The sequence below is a fragment of the Macrobrachium nipponense genome, chromosome 25 (assembly GCF_015104395.2).
Source record: "Macrobrachium nipponense isolate FS-2020 chromosome 25, ASM1510439v2, whole genome shotgun sequence".
Lineage (NCBI taxonomy): Eukaryota > Metazoa > Arthropoda > Malacostraca > Decapoda > Palaemonidae > Macrobrachium > Macrobrachium nipponense.
The window spans coordinates 40,921,148-40,941,676 of record NC_087214.1 but is presented as its reverse complement, the minus strand read 5'-3'; the positions used below and the strand labels follow the sequence as shown (position 1 = coordinate 40,941,676).

Below are 20,529 nucleotides of genomic sequence, written 5' to 3'. Positions count from 1 at the left end.
TCCAAAGAATATGAAGGAGCTCATCAAGGAGAAGTAAGATGAGGTAGATAAAGGGAATTACTGAAAGAAGAGACACCTTTTATTTTTTAAAGAATTAATAAATTAACAGATAGATAAAAATGAATTAAAATGTAAAGAGAATAGTATTAGGATAAGTAATGTTTTGCACTTTTGCTTAAACTTAATTACAGGTACTCCTCATTTAACGACATATTCTTTTTACAACAACTTAGAGTTATGAAAGAGAAAAAAAACCACAAAATGAAATTAAAAACTGCCAATGGTGGCCAAGGGAAAGGCTATTCAGTGTCAGTAATCTAGCTAAGCCTAAGTTTTGAAAACCTTGAAATCTATGGTTAAAACAATAAGTAAGGCTTTAATATGATTTTTAAAGAAAAGCTATATAGTTGAACCTTTTAAAGTCAGCATTCTATGGTCCGGAAACTCCGCTGGTTGGCTTGATTCAGCCTCCATGCTGAACGGGTGGCGCCACGTTTGTTTACAACTTCAAGACAGCAAAAATTATGCTAAATCTCCTTTGTTTTAGTGAGAATAATTCTTAGTAATGAAGAAAAAATTTGTGAATTCTTAGTACTGAAAAGAAAATGTGTGAAATCAAATGTGTTTTTTATATTTACTTGAAAATAAATATATTTTTTTTTAAGGTACAGGATATTGGTACGGCAGCCGTATACTGATCGCGATAGATATTGGTACGGCTGTGAATTGCGCATTTGTCAGTTTCAGACTTCCTGCCGTATACATAACATAGTGTGGTGGGGGTACGTCAGATTCTGTCAGTGGTGCCGTTATGTGCTCTTGACTCTCTAATCATGCAGCAGTTGCCGTACACTGTTGCTAAGAGCTATAGGTACAGCACTAGAAGATCAGCAACAGTAGTAATAATAGTCGAACTTAATTGTTTTGCTGAACATGTTCTATTCTAAATGTCAAAGTGAAACACCGCTGTCATCACCAAAGCACCAAAACATTTTGACAGTAAATGAAAATTTAAAAAATCACAGTAAGACAACTTAGATTTTGACTATACTGTATACATGAAAAATAAAACTAAACTAATCTATCTGTGTACTTCAAATCTTCTTTGAATTTCCTCTGAACTGTGTAATAATACATAAGTTTTTGTCAGAAAACAGATGTTTTCAGGTTTTAACAAGCTGAAAAAGGCAAGAGACATCTACGAAGAGTCAAACTTCCAGAAATTGTATGTCTGTAGGTCACGAACGATCAAATTGGCCCTGAAAATAGCTCCGAAGAGGAGATTCAAAGAAGATTTGAAGTACACAGAAATTGTGCTCTGCTCTATCCATGTTGGTAAGGAAAACTACCAAAGTTGATTGATCCTCTGGTAAACGGCCTAATCAATCGTTAGTAATTTTCCAGACCAGGTCTATATTAACAGCATGTTTCCAATATTGGATGCACTGCTGACTGCTGCACTACTTTACTAGCTAGGCTTCAAATCTTCTTTGAATCTCCTCTTTGGAGCTCTTTTCAGTGCCGATTCGATTGTTCGTGACCTACGGATACACCATTTCTAAAAGTGTGACTTCGTAAACGTCTATTGCCATTTTCAGCTTGTTGAAACCTGAAAACATCTGTTTTTGACAAAAATTGATAAAAGCTATTATTACACGGTTCATGTTGCTCGGTCACCATCTTCTTGCTGTCAATGATATTCCTGAGGTGGTAAACAAGGGTTTGCGCATGTGTAATTCACAGCTGTACTACCAATATCTATCACGATCAGGATACGGCTGCTGTACCAATAACCAGTTTGTTTTTTTAACTACTATTCCACTTGGGAAGTCTCTAACTAGTCAATCTTTTTCATCAAAACAATGAGACATTTGGCATGCACAAATCCCTTACTCTTAGTATGCTTGAAAGACGTTCATGTAATACAGTTTAATCATTTTTTATACAACTGTGTATTTACATAGTATTCGATATGTCACCCAAGAGATCAGATGATACTAGAGGTAAGAAGTGCAAGCGTAAAACTTTATCAATGCTAGAAAATGCTTATCCCATTAGCGAATAGTTTAGTGTTCACTTTCCTCAATAGATGGCGCAGTGCTTTGTTTAAGTTTTGACAGCAACCTTCAAATGCCCTGTGATTGCCGAAATTCATTCATTATTATTTTCATCGTGCTACCCTTTACAATAAAGATAATTGATGAAGAAACTAATAGCGATAATTATGAAATACCAAATTAGAATATGAAAGTCAATGCTAAATAATATGCAGATTCTTAGAAAAGTTTAGTACTGTATTGACTTAGTATTGTATCGACTAACTAGTAGGCTAACTCGAGAATGTAGGCTAAATTTGTTAAGTAAACTACAGTACTTTAAAGAAAATTATACATTATGAATTTATGAAGTGATGAAGTTAAAATATATGAGTAATAAAATGATAAAAAAATGTTGTCAGAACTTTGCCAAGTAGTAGGCTAGTTCTGTGTATAATATACAGTGGGCCCACTTATTTGTGTTCTCTGGATTCATGGACTTACGTATTCACAGATTTCTCTCTGGATCATGTCTATCCCTTATTCGTGAGAAATTTGCCTATTCGCAGTATTTTTCTATGAGAAATATCCTCAAATTCCTGTTGTTGTTGTTTTTTATCAATTTCATTATAAAATGCACTTTTTGTGATAAAACTATATAAAAAAACTAGGTGTAATAAGTTTTTGTGGGTTTTTCTTGAATTTTAACTAACAAAACAGGCTGTTTTCAGCATTTTTATAGGGGTTCCAACTATTCATGGATTCTAACTATTTGCAGAGGGGTCTGGTACATATCCCCCACGAATACAGGAGGACCAGTGTATGACTGAAAATTAATGCTATTGGTCGAAATAAGGAGAGTAATGCATTTAACAATGATGTGGTTGCTGGAATGGAAACGTCGTTAAAGAGGAGTACCTGTATAGTCCATGTCCAAAATTGGGTTAGGTTAAATTACAATAATGTATAATGAATTTAATTTTGTATATTTCACTTAAATATTAGTTCTCATTATTTTAAGTTTTTCATCTGTCCATAGCATAAGTCCCTTAATGTATGCTCAATACAAAAAGGTGACTAAAATCTGTCGGATATTTACTGTAACCTAGATATGTATTTATCATGTTCATTTTTTAATTACATATGTGTGGGGTGTGTACAAAACATGATTTTTTGTACATGAACTTCCCTGTCAGATATATACTTAGCTATAGTCTCCGACGTTCCCGACAGAATTTCAAATCTCGCAGCACACGCGACAGGTAGGTCAGGTGGTCTACCTTACCCGTCGCTGGGTGGCGGATGTACGAACCAATCCCCCTTGCTTGTCAGATTTTTCTCTGTAGCGGGAACGATAACAACTGTTGTCGGTTCCTCTCGATAGTTTTTCGATTCTCGCTTGCCTGGAGTTAATTTGGACTTCTTTTGGTGACGTATTCGCTTTGTTTGGCTTGGCATACGGTAATTGTGGACCGTTTTGATTTTGATTTGGATTTTCTTTAACGATGTCTGACCTAGATTCAGTAGCTAAAACTTCTGTTTTGCGTGAATGAAGGATGTAAGGTGAGGTTGCCGAAAGCTTTGGTGGACCCTCACACGGTTTGCATGAAATGCAGGGGGAATGAATGTTCTTTTGCTAACCCTTGTAGTGAATGTAAGGTATTGAATGAAGAAGAATATAAGGCTCTCTCTTCTTATGTTAGGAAGTTGGAACATGATAGAGTACTTAAGGCTTCCTCTAGAAGTTCTAGTAGGTCTAGAATGAGTGAGTTGGATGTGGATCCTATGACTAATGTAGAAGTAGAAACTTCTCTCCAAGTTGCAGCCCCTGCTCCCCGCACCGAAGCCGAAGATTCGTCTTCGGAGGCGGCGGCTCTAAGAGCCACGATTCTATCTATGGATCAGAAGATTCGTCAGTTGGAAGGTAAGGAGAGTGTTAGTGATCAGTGCAGTGTCCCCAGTGTTGTGGAGGGTGCGTCTGACCGGCTCCTTAGTGCCTCTAGGCCTAGGCCTCTTCCAGACTCCCAGTTCCAGTGGAGTAGGAAAGCCGAAAGCCGCAAGAGGGCTAGGGAGAACCCCCACCGGTCAGGCGTCCCCTCGGCAGATCCTGAAGTACGCTCCCAGGCTGCCTCGGATCGCTACAAGAAGGAGCTCCTACGCCAATGCTTCTCCTCTTCGTCGTCTCCCTCTCCGAAGAGAGGTTGGAACTCCCCGGATGCGTCGCGCCCGTTGAAGAGGGCTTGGAAGGCTCCCTGCAGTCCTTTGGCTTCTAGTCCGGAGGTTTTCCCGGAAGAATCGTCGGTGGAGGCGAAGAAACCCAAGAGATCCTGCGATCGTTCTTCTTCTCGCGCTCCTCGTTCTGCGCCTGCTTCCGAGGAAGAACAACAAGATTCTCCTACTAGAGTACTCGCGGGACTTCAAGCTCAGATCACGGCGCTGGCAGATTCTCTAGCATTTAGATCACGTAGGAAGAAGGACATTTCTCTTCCGATCAAGAGATCTAGGCGCCACTCTTCAGAGGATCGTTCTCCTCTTTTTAGGCGGTCTCCTTCATATGGGGAGTTTTCGTATGAAGGTAGGGGCTCACATGAGCGCCCTCGCTCTCCTGGCTCTCTTTCGACTTCAAGGCGCCAAACATCGGTCGGACGCTCTATGGAGAAAGAAGTTTTTTCTCCAGATTGGATTCCCGCTTCCGGTAAGCACACTGCGCCTGCACATCACGCTATTTCTTCGACTCCCTCGCGTGGGACTTCTCCTCAGCAGCCTCAAGAACCTAGAAGGCGCCCAAGTAGGCGTTCTTCTTCCAGATGTCGCTCTCCTCGAGTGTCGGATCGTGACTTCTCTCCTTACAGGCGTCAAGAGTCTGGTAGGAGCCGTGCGCCTGATAGGCGTCCTGCTGTTAGCCGCTCCCTGCAAGGTAGGCGCCAAGAGCCTACTGCACGTCGATCTCCTAGTAGGCGCTCGTCTCTTTTAAGGCTTCATACTCCTGATTATTCTCCTCAGGGCAGACGACAAGAGTCTTTAAAGCGCCCTTCTCCGTGTAGGCGCTCTCCCTCTTCTAGACGCACTACTCCTGACCGTTCATCTCTTGGTAGGCACCAGGAACCTCGCAAGCGCCCTTCTCCAGGTAGGCGCTCGTTAGCTTTGAAGCGCCCTTCTCCTGAATGTTATCCTCTTGTTAGAGGTCAAGAGTCTCGCAAGCAGCCTTCTCCTAGTAGGCGCATTTCGCCTTCCAGTCGAACTTCCGTTGATCGTACTCAACTGGACAAGAATAGAGAGCCGCGCAAGCGCTCTGCTCCCGATAGGCGCTCTTCTCCTGGCAGCCGCTCGCCTCAGGATAGGCGCACAGAGTCTGGTAGGCGCTCGCCTCCTCGTAAGCGCCCTGTGGATGTATCCAAGGATTCTCGGGGTAGGAGCCCTACCTCTCCTTCTGCTGAGATTCCCTCTACCTCGAAGAGGGAGTCTCATTATAGACAACCCAGATCTTCTCATCGTTCTCCAGTGGATGTGAACTCTTCTACGAAAAGGCGCTCTCCAACCTCTCGCTCAGCTCGTACTAGGATCCCTTCGTCACCTAAGGATCTTCCGCGCTCGCCTCGACAAGACGTCCTAGAAGGTTTGGATGAGGAACCGAACACTTCTGCTGCTGTGTCTTCTTACAAGAAGCTTACAGAGCTACTTTTGCAAGTTTTTGGGGATTCCCTTACTCCTACGGCTCCTCCTCCTCCTCACTCACTTTTTTCAACGGCGAAGACAGCGAAGAGTTCTTCTTGTGTGAGGATGAAGCCAACTCTTTCAATGAAGAAGGCACTGAGGAGTTTTGGTTCCTGGATGGCTTCCAAAGAAGAAGCGGGGAAAACGATGTTCGCTTTTTCCTTCTTCGAGTTATCAGGACGCGCTGGTTTCTGGTACGAAACAGGAGAGTCCTTAGGATTGGGTCTACCGTCTTCGGCTGATTCGGATTTTTCGGCGCTGGTAGATTCTACGAGGAGAGTTGCCCTTAACTCTGCAAAGACGACTTGGGCAATGAATGAAGTAGATCACATGCTGAAAGGCATGTTCAGAGTGCTGGAGGTATTTAATTTCCTTGATTGGTCGTTGGGAGTCCTAGCCAAGAAAATTGAAGTGCCAGAGTCCTTTTCTCCAGAAGATCTCATGTGTGTTTTGTCTTATATGGACAAGTCGGTAAGGAACGGAGCGAGTAAAATCGCCTCCCTGTATGGGGCCGGGATCGTGAAGAAGAGGTCCGTTTATTGTTCCTTCTTAATGAAGTCTGTCTCCCACGCCCAGAGGTCTTCTTTGCTGTTTGCTCCTCTGTCCGCTCAGTTGTTCCCTAAACATCTAGTGCAGGACATTTCGAGATCGCTTTCGGCTAAAGCCACCCGGGACCTTTTGGCACAGTCGGCAAGAAAACCTCGCCTTCCTTCCCTACCAAGGGTAAGAAGGAAAAGTCAAGTGTTCGAGAACCCTTTCGAGGGGCTTCTTCCTCAAGAACCTCTACGTTTAGAGGTCGTAGACCTTCAAGAAGGGGTAAGATTTTCGCCAAGTCAGTTAAAGCCCCCAAATAACTTGCAAGTCCTTCAAACAACGGTGGGCGCCAGACTCTTAGAATTTGCAGAAGTCTGGGCCCAGAAAGGGGCGGATCCTTGGACCCTTTCAATTTTGAGGAGAGGTTACCTCATCCCTTTCGTCGCAAGACCTCCCTTGACGACCACCCCAAGGGAGCTGACGGCCAGGTACAGAGACCCCATCATGAATCAAGCTCTCCATCTAGCAGTAGATCAGATGCTGGAGAAGGGGGCTATCGAACTAGTGACAGACCATCGTTCATCGGGCTTCTACAACCGCCTTTTCCTAGTTCCGAAGTCCTCAGGGGGATGGAGACTGGTGTTGGATGTAAGCGCCCTGAACTTCTTCATAGAAAAGAAGAAGTTCACGATGGAAACACCTTCATCAGTGCTGGCAGCACTTCGTCCAGGGGACTGGATGGTTTCCTTGGATTTACAGGACGCTTACTTCCACGTACCGATCCATCCTTCCTCGAGGAAGTTTCTCAGATTCATGATGGGGGGGAAAATTTTTCAGTTCAGGGCTCTGTGTTTCGGCCTCTTGACGGCCCCTCAAGTGTTCACGGGGATCTTGAGAAATGTAGCTCAATGGCTTCATTTGAAAGGGGTGAGGATATCCATGTACCTCGACGATTGGCTGATAAGGGCCAATTCAGATCATCATTGTTTGAAGGACTTACAAGTAACACTAGAATTGACGAAGGCGTTGGGACTTCTCGTCAATTTCAAGAAGTCGTCACTAATTCCCGAACAAGAGTGTGTGTATCTCGGGATACAGATGAACTCTCTGAGTTTTCGGGCTTTTCCCTCTCAGGAAAGGATAGCCCGAGGATTCGAGAAAGTAACAACCTTCTTAGGGAAAGAAGTATGCACAGCGAGGGAGTGGATGAGTCTGCTGGGGACGCTCTCCTCGCTGGAGCAATTCGTTTCCCTAGGAAGGTTGCACCTGAGACCGTTCCAATTCTTTCTTCATCGGAATTGGAGTCGTCGTTCTCAGGATTTGACGTTCTCCCTGTCGTTATCCCAGGACGTCAAGAAACATCTCTTATGGTGGACAGATCCCAACCTCTTTGCGAAGGGACTGTCTCTTTAATCCCAGACCCCCAACCTGGTGTTGTTCTCCGACGCGTCGGACACGGGGTGGGCGGCGACTCTGGGAACCAACGAAGTGTCAGGTACCTGGGTGGGGGACCAGGTAGCCTGGCACATCAACAGAAAGGAGTTGATGGCTGTGTGGTTGGCGCTGAAAGCTTTCGAGCCCAAAGTCAGAAGATCGGTAGTGCAGGTCAACGCGGACAACACTACAGCTCTGGCATATATCAGGAAACCGGGGGGGACGCATTCCTTCTCCCTGTACGAGACAGCAAGAGACCTCCTTCTGTGGGCAGAAGAAAGGGGAATCAAGCTTCTCACCAGGTTCATGCAGGGAGAAAGGAATGTAAGAGCAGATCTCCTCAGCAGGAAAGATCAGGTCCTTCCCACAGAGTGGACCCTTCATTTGGATGTATGCCAGAGCCTGTGGAAGTTATGGGGCAGGCCACACATAGACCTCTTTGCCACGTCGAAGAACAAGAGACTGGATCCTTACTGCTCTCCGATATCGGATCCAGAGGCATTAGCAATAGATGCTCCTCTTCTAGACTGGAGCGGACTCGACGTCTACGCGTTTCCCCCCTTCAAGATCCTGGGGCTAACCATCAAGAAATTCGTAGAGTCCGATTCAACGAGAATGATCTTAATCGCTCCCTTTTGGCCGGTCCAAGAATGGTTCACAGAGGTACTGGAATGGTTAGTGGACCTTCCAAGATCTCTCCCGCTAAGGAGCGATCTACTCAGACAACCCCACTTCGACAGGTACCACAAAAATCTCCTCGCTCTCAGTCTGACTGGCTTCAGACTGTCCAAAGTCTGGTCAGAGCGAAAGGCTTTTCAGCAACAGCTGCTAAAGCAATCGCAAGAGCGAGGAGACCTTCCACCTTGCGTGTATACCAGTCAAAGTGGGATGTCTTCAGACGATGGTGCAATAGGAAGAACATTTCCTCTTCCAGTACCTCTGTGACCCAAATTGCGGATTTCCTAATTTTTCTCAAAGAAGAGTGTCATCTTGTTGTGTCAACTATTAAGGGATACCGCAGTATGTTGGCGGCGGTATTTCGGCATAGAGGCTTAAATATCTCCGATGATAAGGACCTGCATGATCTTATTAGATCATTTGAAACCATTAAGCGTCCTCATGTAGTACCGAACTGGAATCTAGACGTAGTTCTACAATTCCTTGGATCGTCTAGATTTGAACCTCCTGGCTCAGCCTCTTTCAAGGACCTGACGAAGAAGACTCTCTTCCTTTTGTCCCTAGCTACAGCTAAGAGGGTGAGTGAGCTCCAAGCTATTGAGGGCAATGTCGGGTTTAAGGAAGATTCTATGGTGTGATCGTTTCTTCCAGGGTTTCTTGCAAAGAATGAAAACCCATCACGTCCTTGGCCCAGGAGCTTTGAAGTTCGTGGTTTATCTTTTCTGGTAGGGGAAGAGCCTGAAAGAACTCTTTGCCCTATGAGAATTATGAAGTATTACCTTAAGAGGAAGGAACAACTTAAGGCTAATCAAGATGTGCTTTGGTGCTCCGTAAAGGACCCCACTCGGCCCATGTCGAAGAATGCTCTTTCCTTCTTCCTGAGAAGTCTTATTACAGAGGCACATGTTGCCTGTAAGGAAGAGCATTTTAAACTACTGAAAGTGAAAGCTCACGAGGTGAGAGCCATTGCAACTTCGCTTGCATTCAAGAAAAATATGTCTGTGCGGAACTTGATGGAGGCGACTTTTTGGAGATGCCAATCGGTTTTCGCAAACCACTACCTACGTGATGTAAAAATCACGTATGATAAATGCTTCGCCTTGGGCCCTTTCGTATCGGCGGATTCGGTGCTGGGGCAGGGAGCTGAAACTTATCCTGTGTAAATTTTTTATATGTTACCCTATATTTTGTATTTGTGTTTTTGGTTGTCTGAAAGAGGTTGCAGGAGGCACCTCTTTTTGTCGTAATATTAACCCTTTGTATTTTGGTTAGGTGTTCTGGTGGTTTTTGGCTCCTTGCAGAGGTAGTGGTAAGGATCTGTTATGTAAGCGGACAAGGTCCCTTAAACAGGATCCGACTTGGATTCTACCACAATAGGGGATCACATATCCCAGTGGTAGATCCGAGAGTCTTTCAGCAACAGGTCACGTCCTAGCTGTAGCTCTCCAGGCAATGCAGACTCAGAGACAGTATCTATGAAGTCTTCATCCTGAAAAGGTGAGAACCAAGGTTTTTATATCCTACAACATTAGTTGTTTCCCATCTTACCTGTATTATTTAGCTGTCTCTTACCCTCCACCAAGGGTGCCAATCAGCTAAGTATATATCTGACAGGGAAGTTCATGTACAAAAATGATATTGTTAAACTACAATAAAGTTGTTCCGATACGTAATACAAACCCTCGGTCCTTTAACAATAGGAAGGTAACTAGCGGCAGCTGGGACGGTCGTAAGCTTCGAACAAGGGGAGAACGGTAGTTAACTGCTTGCCGATCGTGCGCCAGGCAGCCCTCCAGCGCGCCCGAGAGGTGAAGAATCACTTTTGCTTTCGGCCGCGGATGTGAAGGACGTGTTCGTCATCGCTCTCTGCCCGCTTCATCGTCGTATGCTTTGTTTATATTGTGTTTTCTACTAATGGTTTGGTTTGACTTGAAAATGAAACTGTAAGTACACTGTTTTCATTTTCATTACTTAATTATGAATCAACATGGAGCTATCGCCGTAGAGACGGCGATTTCCGCTCTTTTCATGAATTGAACCCTTGAATTATGTCTCGGTGCCGAGGGCGGGCGCACTCGCGCCGAGTCATGTATTTTGGGGGGAAGTGTGTAATTGAAAGATGTAAGTACTCTTTTTCATTATATTTTTGCCCTGTGCGTTCGTTGCCGAGAGCTTGATTGCGCTCGGCAAGAGCCTCTTATTTTGTATGAATAGAATGCAATGAAAGTGGATTCGCAATGCAGTTTTCTTTTCATTTTCATTTATTAATTGCATCAAATTTAATTTTGGATCAATTTCCGCTCTTACCCGGGAATTAATCCTTACGATTTATTGCTGTGAAAGTGAAAATAGCAAGTGCAGTATTGTTCATTTTCATATATATTTATGATAGCATCATATTATTATGGATCAAGTTTCCGCTCTTACCGGGAATTGATTTTTCCCTCTTTAAGTTCTATGAAGTGAATCGCAAGTGCAGTATTCTGTTTCATTTTCATATTACTTTTCACTGCTGTGCGGGGGGAGGGGAAGCGAAGGTCTGCCAGGAAGTCGTCGGAAAGCTCTCCCGCGACTCCCTTGGTATCCGATTCTTCGTCTTCTTTCCTGCCCCCCCGCTCAGCTTCCTCGTATTTTGTTTTTGGGGTCTTCCTTCCGTTCGGGGTGGGGCATGTCTCCCCCCCCGTGCGTGAGGGAACCCCTCTTACTAATCTGTCTGTGCTACCGCAGGTGCTACAGCCGTGGGAGACGACCTTGGACAGGTATGGACCACTGCGGCTGCAGGGCATGCCTAGCATCCACGATCCGCTGCAGAGTCTAGCGAGGTCTGGGGCGGTGACCTTGGAGTGGTCTCCACTACAACCTTCACGGCCGCTTATGCTGCTTCCCCCCGCTGGTCTACACTCCCCATGCTGTGTCGGTGACGCCGTCTGCCGCTTCTAGGGCCGGTCGCCGCCGTACCGAGGAGGGTATGCCGCCGCCGCCTGTGTTTTCTTCGTGTTGCCTGCCCCAGACTTCCGCTGTTCCAGCAGCTTCGCCCCTGGACCGGCCGCCAGTACCACGCTGGCTGCCGATGATTCTACGAGGCGATGGCTGGGCCTGCCGTACCTGTCGCTGATGTGGTTCCCGCTACTGGCTTGGCTGTCCCTTCTGTGTTTACCGCTGCCGCTGTTCCTGCCGCTCCTGAGCTGGTTGCTGTTCCTGTCGCTCCTGGTTCCTGCGCCTGTCCATGCTGGTCCTGCCCATGGTGTGTCTTCCCCAGTCCCAGGTCCTTCCGGACAGGTGCAGTCGGGCCGTGTTGCTTCGGCAATAGGCCCGACTGAATTCCGGCCTGGCTTGGAGGACCTGACGACTGTCCTGCGTGAGCTGACGAAGAAGAGGAAGGTGTCATCTTCGTCTTCGTCTGTTGCTGCCTCTTCCCCTTCGACTTCTAAGGCCCATAAGCCGAAGAAGAAGAAGGCTGCCTCCCCCCCCTAAGAAGTCTCCTTCGGGAACTTCTAAGGGCCCGTCCCACCTCGGTGGGACGGGGGGGTGGGGGGTCCCTTCTGCTGGTCCTCCTGCTCCTTCGGGAGCGGGGCCCGTCTCCCTTCCGTAAGGAAGAGATAGACGGGGACCAGAGGAGTATCGGTTAGCTCTGGTACTTCCTCGCCTGGTGCTAGCGGCGATGCCGCTACGCCAGGTTCCGGCTCGGTCTCTCGTTCGCGGGAGATCCGAGTGTACGCTCTCCCTCGGGAGACCGTGCAGCCAAAGTTTCGGCGCCAGAGTTCGCTCGGCACCAAGACCACGGCACGGAGCAGAAGGCTGGCGAGAACCGCTCAGGTGACTCTCGCCAGGCCAGCGGCCGCTCTCGCTAGCAACCAGCTGTAACCGGGTTTTGTTATTCCCCCTAAGAAGACTCCTTCGGGAACTTCGAAGGGCTCGTCACATTCCGGTGTGACGGGGGGGTTCTTCTGCTGGTCCTCCTGTTCCTTCGGGAACGGGGCCCGTCTCCCCTTCTGAGAAGAAGAAGAAGACGGGGACCAAGGGTGTGCCTGGCTACCGCTGGTACACCCTCGCCTGGTCTTGGCAGCTCTGCTGCTAAGCCAGGTACCGGCTCGGTTTCTCGTCCGCGAGAAGTTCCGAGTGTACGATCTCCTTCGGGTGACCGTGCAGCCAAAGTTAAGACGCCTGAGTTCGCTCAGCGTCATGACCGAGGCACGGAGCAGAAGACTGTCGAGAGCCGACCTCAGGTGAGTACTCGCCAGGCCAGCGGCCGCTCTCGCAGCGACCAGCCGGTACCATCGGTGGACGTGACGGTCTCTGACCGGCCACCGGGTTGAGGCTGGGAAGAGGTCCCCCAGGTCCCCTCGACCGACGGTACCAGCCTCGGCTGGTACCAGCGGTTTGACGTGCCGCGAGGACGCTCACCGGTCTCACGGCGAAAGCGAGCTCTGCAGGTCACCTGACCGCCGCTCCCACAGGGACCGGGCGGATACGGTGACCAGCAGCAGCTCGTCTGACGCACGGGACCGGGGTCGACGTGCTCAGTCGAGCCGCTCGCCACAGGTGAGCGGCACGGCCAGGCCTGCAGATCGATCCCCACCGCGGGTTGGTGATCGGCTGCAGCCCCCCACGTACGCTGGTCCTGCCAGCGAGCGGGGGGGGGTGGGGTAGCGTCAGGTCTGTCTCTCCACTACCCTCAACTTCCTCGGGCTACACCGGGAAGAGCGAGGTAGCTAGGAGTGATCGTGAGAGGTGCGCCGCTCACGATCCCGTCACGACGCCGCACGTGCCACGTATGGTCTTAGGACCAACCAGGACGTACGCGCAAGTGATTGGAGGTGACCGTCAGGGGGAGAGGGGGTAGCGTCAGTTCTTGTCTCTCCGATACCTTCAACTTCCTCGGCATACGCCAGGAAGAGCGAGGTATATAGGAGTGATCGTGAGAGATGCGCTGCTCACGATCCCGTCACGACGCCGCACGTGCCAGGTTGGTCTTAGGACCAACCAGGACGTACGCGCAAGTGATTGGAGGCAACCGTCAGGGATCTGTTGCTGGTCCTTCTTCTGAAGGAGGAGGGTCCTGGGAGCTGCTCTTGTTGGAGGGACTGGACGGTCCTACTCCTCAAGACGCTGTAACTTCCGAGATTCAGAGTAACTTTACCCAGGTTATTGCACTGATTCGTCAGCACAACGGACCGGGGGGAAAGGATCGCCTCTCCACCAGCAGAGCCCATGTCTCTGCTCGAGTCGTTTTGGGGCCCGAGAGGGAACCCAAACCGACGTGTGGGTATGCCGCGATCGCAGCTTGCCGATTCTGTCTTGAACCAGAGTCTCTCGTCTCCGGACAAGAAGGCTCTCTCAGTTCTGGCCGGTCGATCAAGCTACTTCCACCTCCTCTACTGCGACAGCGGCGTTTTCTACCGTGTCCTTCGGACACCGTATTTAAATACTCCTTCGGTCCTCCTGAGAGGTTTCGACCTCGACGAGGACTGGAATGAGTCGGAAGACGGTATCGGCTCTCTCCTGTCAGGTGTCGATCAGCCCCACCCAGACGACGTTCACAGTGGCGGCAGACCCTTACCTACAGTGAGAGTTCGTAACCCTCCTCGGGGAAAACGTTTTCTCCTGACGATACGTTTTCCCAGACTCTGAGAGGCCATCGCCGCAAGGCGATGGCTGCTCCTACTCTTCTCCAACTGCTAGTTCCACTGGGAAGGCGAGCGAGTATCCAATTCCTCCCCCATTCCCTCTCTCCTTACGGCTACGAGGGAAAGGGGAAGGATCCTACAGAGATTTCTCTGTAGGATCCCACGTTGGGGACTGCGCTACCAGGGGGGACCTTCGGGTCCTACCTGACGTAAGCCCCGGTCGTTGAGGAGGGATCCTGCCCCATACTCGATTTTCTTTACGGGAATCGAGAGGACCACCAGCCGATATCGTTTGACGAATTCGGTGGGGGTTTCGCAGACTGCTTAGAATTCTACGGAATTTCTAGCGCATTCAGAGTGTTAGAGTTTCTTACGATCTCCAAACACTTAGGCGAGACCACGGTCCAAAGTGAGCGAGACGAGAATCCCCGATATGTTACACGATAATCGGGAACCTCGCCTATGCTCGAATTCCTGGAATTTCTAGCATTAGGAAGAAGACTGCTGCTGAAAGAAGACTATCTCACAGTAGGCGACCAACCTGGAATAGAGAAGAACGGACGGGAATATCCAGTTTGGCTGGAACTATCGTCTTAGTATTCTGTTCACCATTGAAGCTTTCCTTCGAGGAAGACTTCTCCTTCACTCTCTTGAATAGAGAACGAAGGTGGTCGATCTCCAATCCTTATTTTGTTTTCTTGAAGGAAAGAATTTAGGATGGAGATCGTTGTTCAGAATCCTACAAATATACTACGTATATTAACCTCGCGGACATGATTCTGCTAAGCAGTTGAATGGTCCGAGGGGTAGGCGCATATCCTGGTTATTCTACGGATTGCGACTTAGACGAAAAGTATTCTAATTGAACTGCAACCCGGGTTGCCTGCAACCTCCCAGGAGTTTCCAGTTTCAATTTTATATACTTATGGTGTTGTCACAACAACACCATTTAAGCTTTTATATTTACCGAAATTCGTTTCGCTTAAATATAATTGCTCGAGCATATCTTTTTATGCTCGGTGGTTCTAGCCGAACGCATTCCTTCGTGGAAAGGATTACTTGGCAACTCAGGATGACGAGTCAGCGACAGCTACTGCGTATTGAATTGCCCGAGGCATTTCAGTATCAGCTGCCGCTTTGAGATGGACGGTTGGTTATGTCTTTCTCACCTGCTTTGATTGAATAACAACCGTATCTCTGCCCAACAATCAGACTTAAGTCTCTGATTAACGGGGATTCTCGCATACATGAATGACCATCTACTGCTGAGAAACGCTAGTATTCATCGTCTTCGGTATTGCGAGAATTTTAAACAGAGATATCTATTCGACTCTCATCTTTCTGTTTACCGCACGGTAACAGAATTCTGTAATAGTCTCTTGCTGCATCGTATCCCGATAATGCGAATGATTTTGCGGAATCTGAGTTTGTCCTCAAAATATCTTGTATTCGGAGGTGTACAATTGTTCATTGTTCACCCCGGATTAGCAGATGTATTGAAAGATCATCGCCTACTCCCACACCTGCCAGCTCTACTTCCAAACGTTCAGCCCATGAGAAGCAGTTCTTCAAGCGGCTCTCCCCTGTGTTTCATTACTGAAGAACGCCCGCTTTCATTCCTGCACAACGGACAGCAATGAAATGGCGGTTAGCGTTTTCAGTCATTTGTAAGCACAGGTTTAGAATCTTGAGATTCCTTCTCTCGATTCAGCTGGAAGACGTAGGTTGCATTCATTGCCTACCTTCGTCTTCAACGTCACATAGTGTTGTTTTCTCCTTAAGCTGAGATTCAACGTCTATGAGATTTTCTTGCCATCAGGACCTCGGTCTTTTGAAGGCAATTGACTTTCGCCTTTTGAGCTTATGCATTAAGAGAATCATCGCCGCGCCGTCCGGCATCGGTGACTAACAAATTTTTTATTTGTTTGGTCTCTCAGCATAACTCTTTAAAGAGCGAAGGTCACGTGACTTACCCGGATGCTTGGACAACTTGCCTCTACTGATTCCGAACCAGTTAGTCGGCAGCTGTCAGAGCGCCCGAGTCAGTTACGAACTATGCTGTGGACTTAGTTCGGTTGTTCCAGAGCAATCATTACTTCGTCTTAATAGCTTGTCAGTATGAGTACTGTACATAACCAAAGTCGAGAAGAGGGATAGGTCATACGACTATTCCCTTCTTTTCGTCTTAGGTAACTGCATGACTTCTCTTGAGAAGTCAAGCACAAAGGGATGGGGATTTGTGACGCTCGATTTCGTACCGATCTTCGTAGCGAAGACTCAGAACCCTTCGGTAACTGACGATTGGTTCGAGTCCTTCACAATACCCTCCCTAAGGGACGTCACCGCCTCCGATACGAAGGCTATGCTGCTTTGTCCCCTGAAGGTGCGACGGAGCTGTCTGAAGAAACTCGACACCCAGGATGAGCGTGGACGCCTCTTCATCATTCTCTCGCGTTCCGCAAGAACTTCTCCGTGGCGCAGGTAAATGAAGGCAGGCGCCTGGTCCAACCGGACCGCATGCACCTCCTTCTACCTTCAGGATATTGCCCACAGTTCCTTGGATCTTTTTTCCTTGGGAACCGTGGTGGTTGCTCAACACGTTGTGTAGTTAACCCAACCCACCCAGACCCTCGCAGGCTGAACAGCATCGAGTCCTGGTGTGACCGTAAGAATGGATGAGGAATGAGAGTGTGACTGGCTCCTCTTCCCATTTTTTTTTCTTCCCTCTACCTTTGGGTAGAGGGACACGGTCGTCACCCTGCTGGGTAAGGACGAGATGCAGGTGAGCTACTCAATAGAGCACCATCCTATCCCTTTCAGTAGGGATAGGAGTAAATATCCACCACTTCCTCCAACAAGGGGGAGGAAGTGGATGCCAAATTGAGACAAACCCATCATTTTATGATTGTCTCTTGCAAACAGGAACAAGTTCTTGCTTGCTGGTACGAAGAGATACGCTTGCCTCTCTCTTAGTACTTGGTCCCAGAGGTCTGACCATTGATCCTGCGGTGCACACCCCGATCAATCGGACAGAGGTTTGGATCCCTCCCTTGCTCTTACGACCAGGGAGGCACTCCAGGGTTGGACGAACACCAGTCTGTTCACCAAAAAGACTCAGATTCCTCCCACCAAGAAGTGAGTCTTCCTATTGTTAAAGGACCGAGGGTTTGTATTACGTATCGGAACAAATGACAATTTGTCGAAAATTGAATTTTTCCTAACTATACAAACCTGAGGTCCTTTACATATAGTCCCACCTCATGCCACCCCTCACTCTGCAACTTTTTGCATGGGCCTAAAGCAAAAGTTGATTCTTCACCTCTCGGCGCGGGGCGGGCGCGCGCACGGATCGGGACAAGCAGTTAACTGTACCCGTTCTCCCCTTGTTCGAAGCTTACGACCGTCCCAGCTGCCGCTAGTTACCTTCCTATTGTTAAAGGACCTCAGGTTTGTATAGTTAGGAAAAATGCAATTTTCGACAAATTGTCATTTTTGTACATACTTACCTGGCAGATATATACGATTAATGGCCCACCCAGCCTCCCCTCAGGAGACAGGTGGAAGAGAAAAATCTGACAAGCAAGGGGGATTGGTTCGTACACCCGCCACCCAGCGGCGGGTAAGGTAGACCACCTGACCTACCTGTCGCGTGTGCCGCGAGATTTGAAATTCTGTCGGGAACGTCGGAGACTATAGCTAAGTATATATCTGCCAGGTAAGTATGTACAAAACTTTATTGTAGTTTAACAATATCATGTTTGTAGGTGTTGGCCTAGTATAGAAGTAATTTATACAGAAGGCTATGGCAACCATAATAGGTTTAGAATACTTGAGGATCTAGGCTAATGTCCCCACATTATTCTTGTGTATCTCTATAATTGCAAATATGCTTATAGTATAATGATAACGTGCAACCCCAAAGAATGTTTTGCAGTAACTCGGTCTAGGTGCTGAAAGGTTAGGACGTGAGTCGGAATACCAAGGGGAGAGCAGTCACAGAAGAGCAATTATGGTTGGGATACACAGGTTTTTTGTTTAAACTATTATCCTTTCATTATGGTTAGTTTCCTTGTAATTTTGGTTTCACTTCATGTAAAATTTATCCCACTCAATTCAAATTGATAAGGCTTAGGTCATTTGAAAGCATTGCATTATGAACAAATGATTTTGATATCAAAATTGTACTTTTTTGTGAAATATGATGAGGTTCCAAGTTTCAGAATATGAGCATAATCTGCAAACCTAACTTATGGTGAAGCTAAAGTACAAGTACTAATCATACTGTTTTTTGTTAATTTAGTTACTGTGTTATTTACTGTTTTATGACTCTTTAGAATTTGAGAGGCTACAAACCAGTCTTTAATGAAATGTCTATGAATAGGTATGACAAAGATTTGAATATGTATGAGAAAGACTTGAGGCTTCTATTTTTATTCTTAAATTCTGTTTCTTGTTGATATGGTCAGTTCCGTCAACTTTGGCCTATTCAATTAACGAGAGGTCGTTTCAAAAGAAATGTTTAAGGGAAAGTGGTATTTTATTTTGGGATTGTAGATAGTACTTTCTTACAGTCCTTTTTGGTGGATACAATAGTTTTTGTAGACTGCTTGATAGAGGAACTCATTTACTACAGTTGTACTCCTACATTAAAAAGGGAATGGTATTGCTTACCATTGTAATAGTCAGCAAATAGAACTTATTATTTACCATTTTTCATATTTGAAATTATAGCTACATAAAGATAGTTGACAGAAATGTTTGTAAGACTGTTTAACATCATTGACCATAGTTGTGATGACCGTTGTATAAAGTCAGTTGGTCTGTCCGTCATTGCTAGTGTGGTTTATAAAGCAAACCTCATATTGCTGATTTTTCAGTAGTTTGTAAAGTATTTCCTGGCATGATTTGTAAATTTTATTTTACTATACAGTATTTCCTAATTGAAATATCATGTTCAGTTTACTATATGACATTTTTAGATTGCTGCACTGGATAAATATTCAGCCCTCTTCATTTGGTCATGATTGTAGTAATTAGGACCAGAAGAGCTTTACTTAAAGGTTTGGACTTTGGGTTTTGTGTTCCTTTTCAAGGTCTTCACTATCCAGATATGATTCACGTTCAGGGTTACCGTCTCAGCTATGGTGTTCGTTGCATAATGCACCGAAGACATAATTGAAGGTCTTTGCAGTGTGCCAATTGCATCTTCCTACAAAGCTGTCCAAATCAGTATTGAACTTTCCCCAGCTCTACTTGACCTATCGCTTTCCTGTCATCCAACCATTCAGGTGTGCTGTGTCATTTCAGGTTACCAAATAGGTAATTGGTTTGTGATAAAGATTGCAAAGGGATTTAAATCAAGATGCAGTAGGTCTGGTAGCCAGTTGAATACTGTACTGTGCTTGAAACATTGGAGACAAATATAGAGTTGCTCCACGTCGCATGATATACATAGTTCAGACTGTCGCAGTCCTGTCAAGGAAACTACTCAATTTTTGGGATATACAACCTCCCGCAAATAGCTAAAATCCATGACTACATATTTGACACCCCTCTAAAAATGCTTATAACTGCCAATTTTGATAGTTCAAACACTAAAAACTCTCTCTAAAAGGCTTATACCTGCATATTTTAATAGGAAAATATAAAAGTACAGTAATAAGTGAATATCTCTATGAGAAATTATGCAAATAGGCGAAGTTACTGTGAATAATGTGGATTTGCATTCCACAGAAAAATCCATGATAGGTGAAGCCGCAATCAGGCTGGGGTTGACCGTATAAATTCTCATACAAGAATAAGGGTTGAATATTGATTACCTACAAATCTTGGAGGGTTTTTTTCAAGTACGTATTCCTCAGAATACTATGACGAAATAAAATACTGATTTTGAAAGGCAGTTTAGGTATGTGAGATAGCTTTAGATAGTACCAGTAGCTCATAAGTTGGACTCCTCCAGCGCGGTAACTAAAATATGAAAATGGATATACGTAAATCATTCCATTGTGAGGCAAATGGATTTTGTTATTTGGACAATGAGCAAATTTATGTTTTAAGGCTTCAGTTATCATTTCTTAGCAGACTCAAACCTAGTTTTTTAAACAGTAATCATCCCTGCATTACAAGAGCTCTTACCCCTTACTTGTACAGTTATGTGTACAAGGATTTTTTAACATTATGTTGCACCGAATAATACGTAATTGTGTGTGAAGAAGCATGGTTTTTCATATAAAGATTCTAATGATCCCAAACATGAGCAGTTTTTTCTACTCTTGCTCAGACGCTACTGAAAACTGTTAAAAATTGCATTGTATCTTGTTTCTGTTCCTTTCAAAAGATTCACACCTAACTAGGAAGCTAATAGTACTATGCAAGTTAAGGATCACTGAAAATTTTTTATAGAATTTGATGTTGCACCAAAAACTGCTAAGAAGGTCTTGTAGGACTGACATAGGTAAAAGACAGTATGGCTTATATATGTTGTTTATTTTGTAATGTTATGGTAG

General features: G+C 46.1%; 1 protein-coding gene across 5 annotated transcripts in view; it reads left to right on the top strand.

Annotated features, from left to right (window-relative positions):
• Positions 1 to 20,529, top strand: part of LOC135199392 (protein YIF1B-B-like) — a 143,323-nt gene that overhangs the window by 38,971 nt on the left and 83,823 nt on the right. Inside the window, exon 2 of one of the 5 annotated variants that reach the window (XM_064227384.1) lies at positions 2,815 to 2,979. The exons of the other annotated variants lie outside the window; for them this stretch is intronic. The gene's annotated coding sequence lies outside the window, so the exon portion shown is untranslated. The remainder of the gene's footprint in view (positions 1 to 2,814; positions 2,980 to 20,529) is intronic. 5 annotated transcript variants of the gene reach the window in all.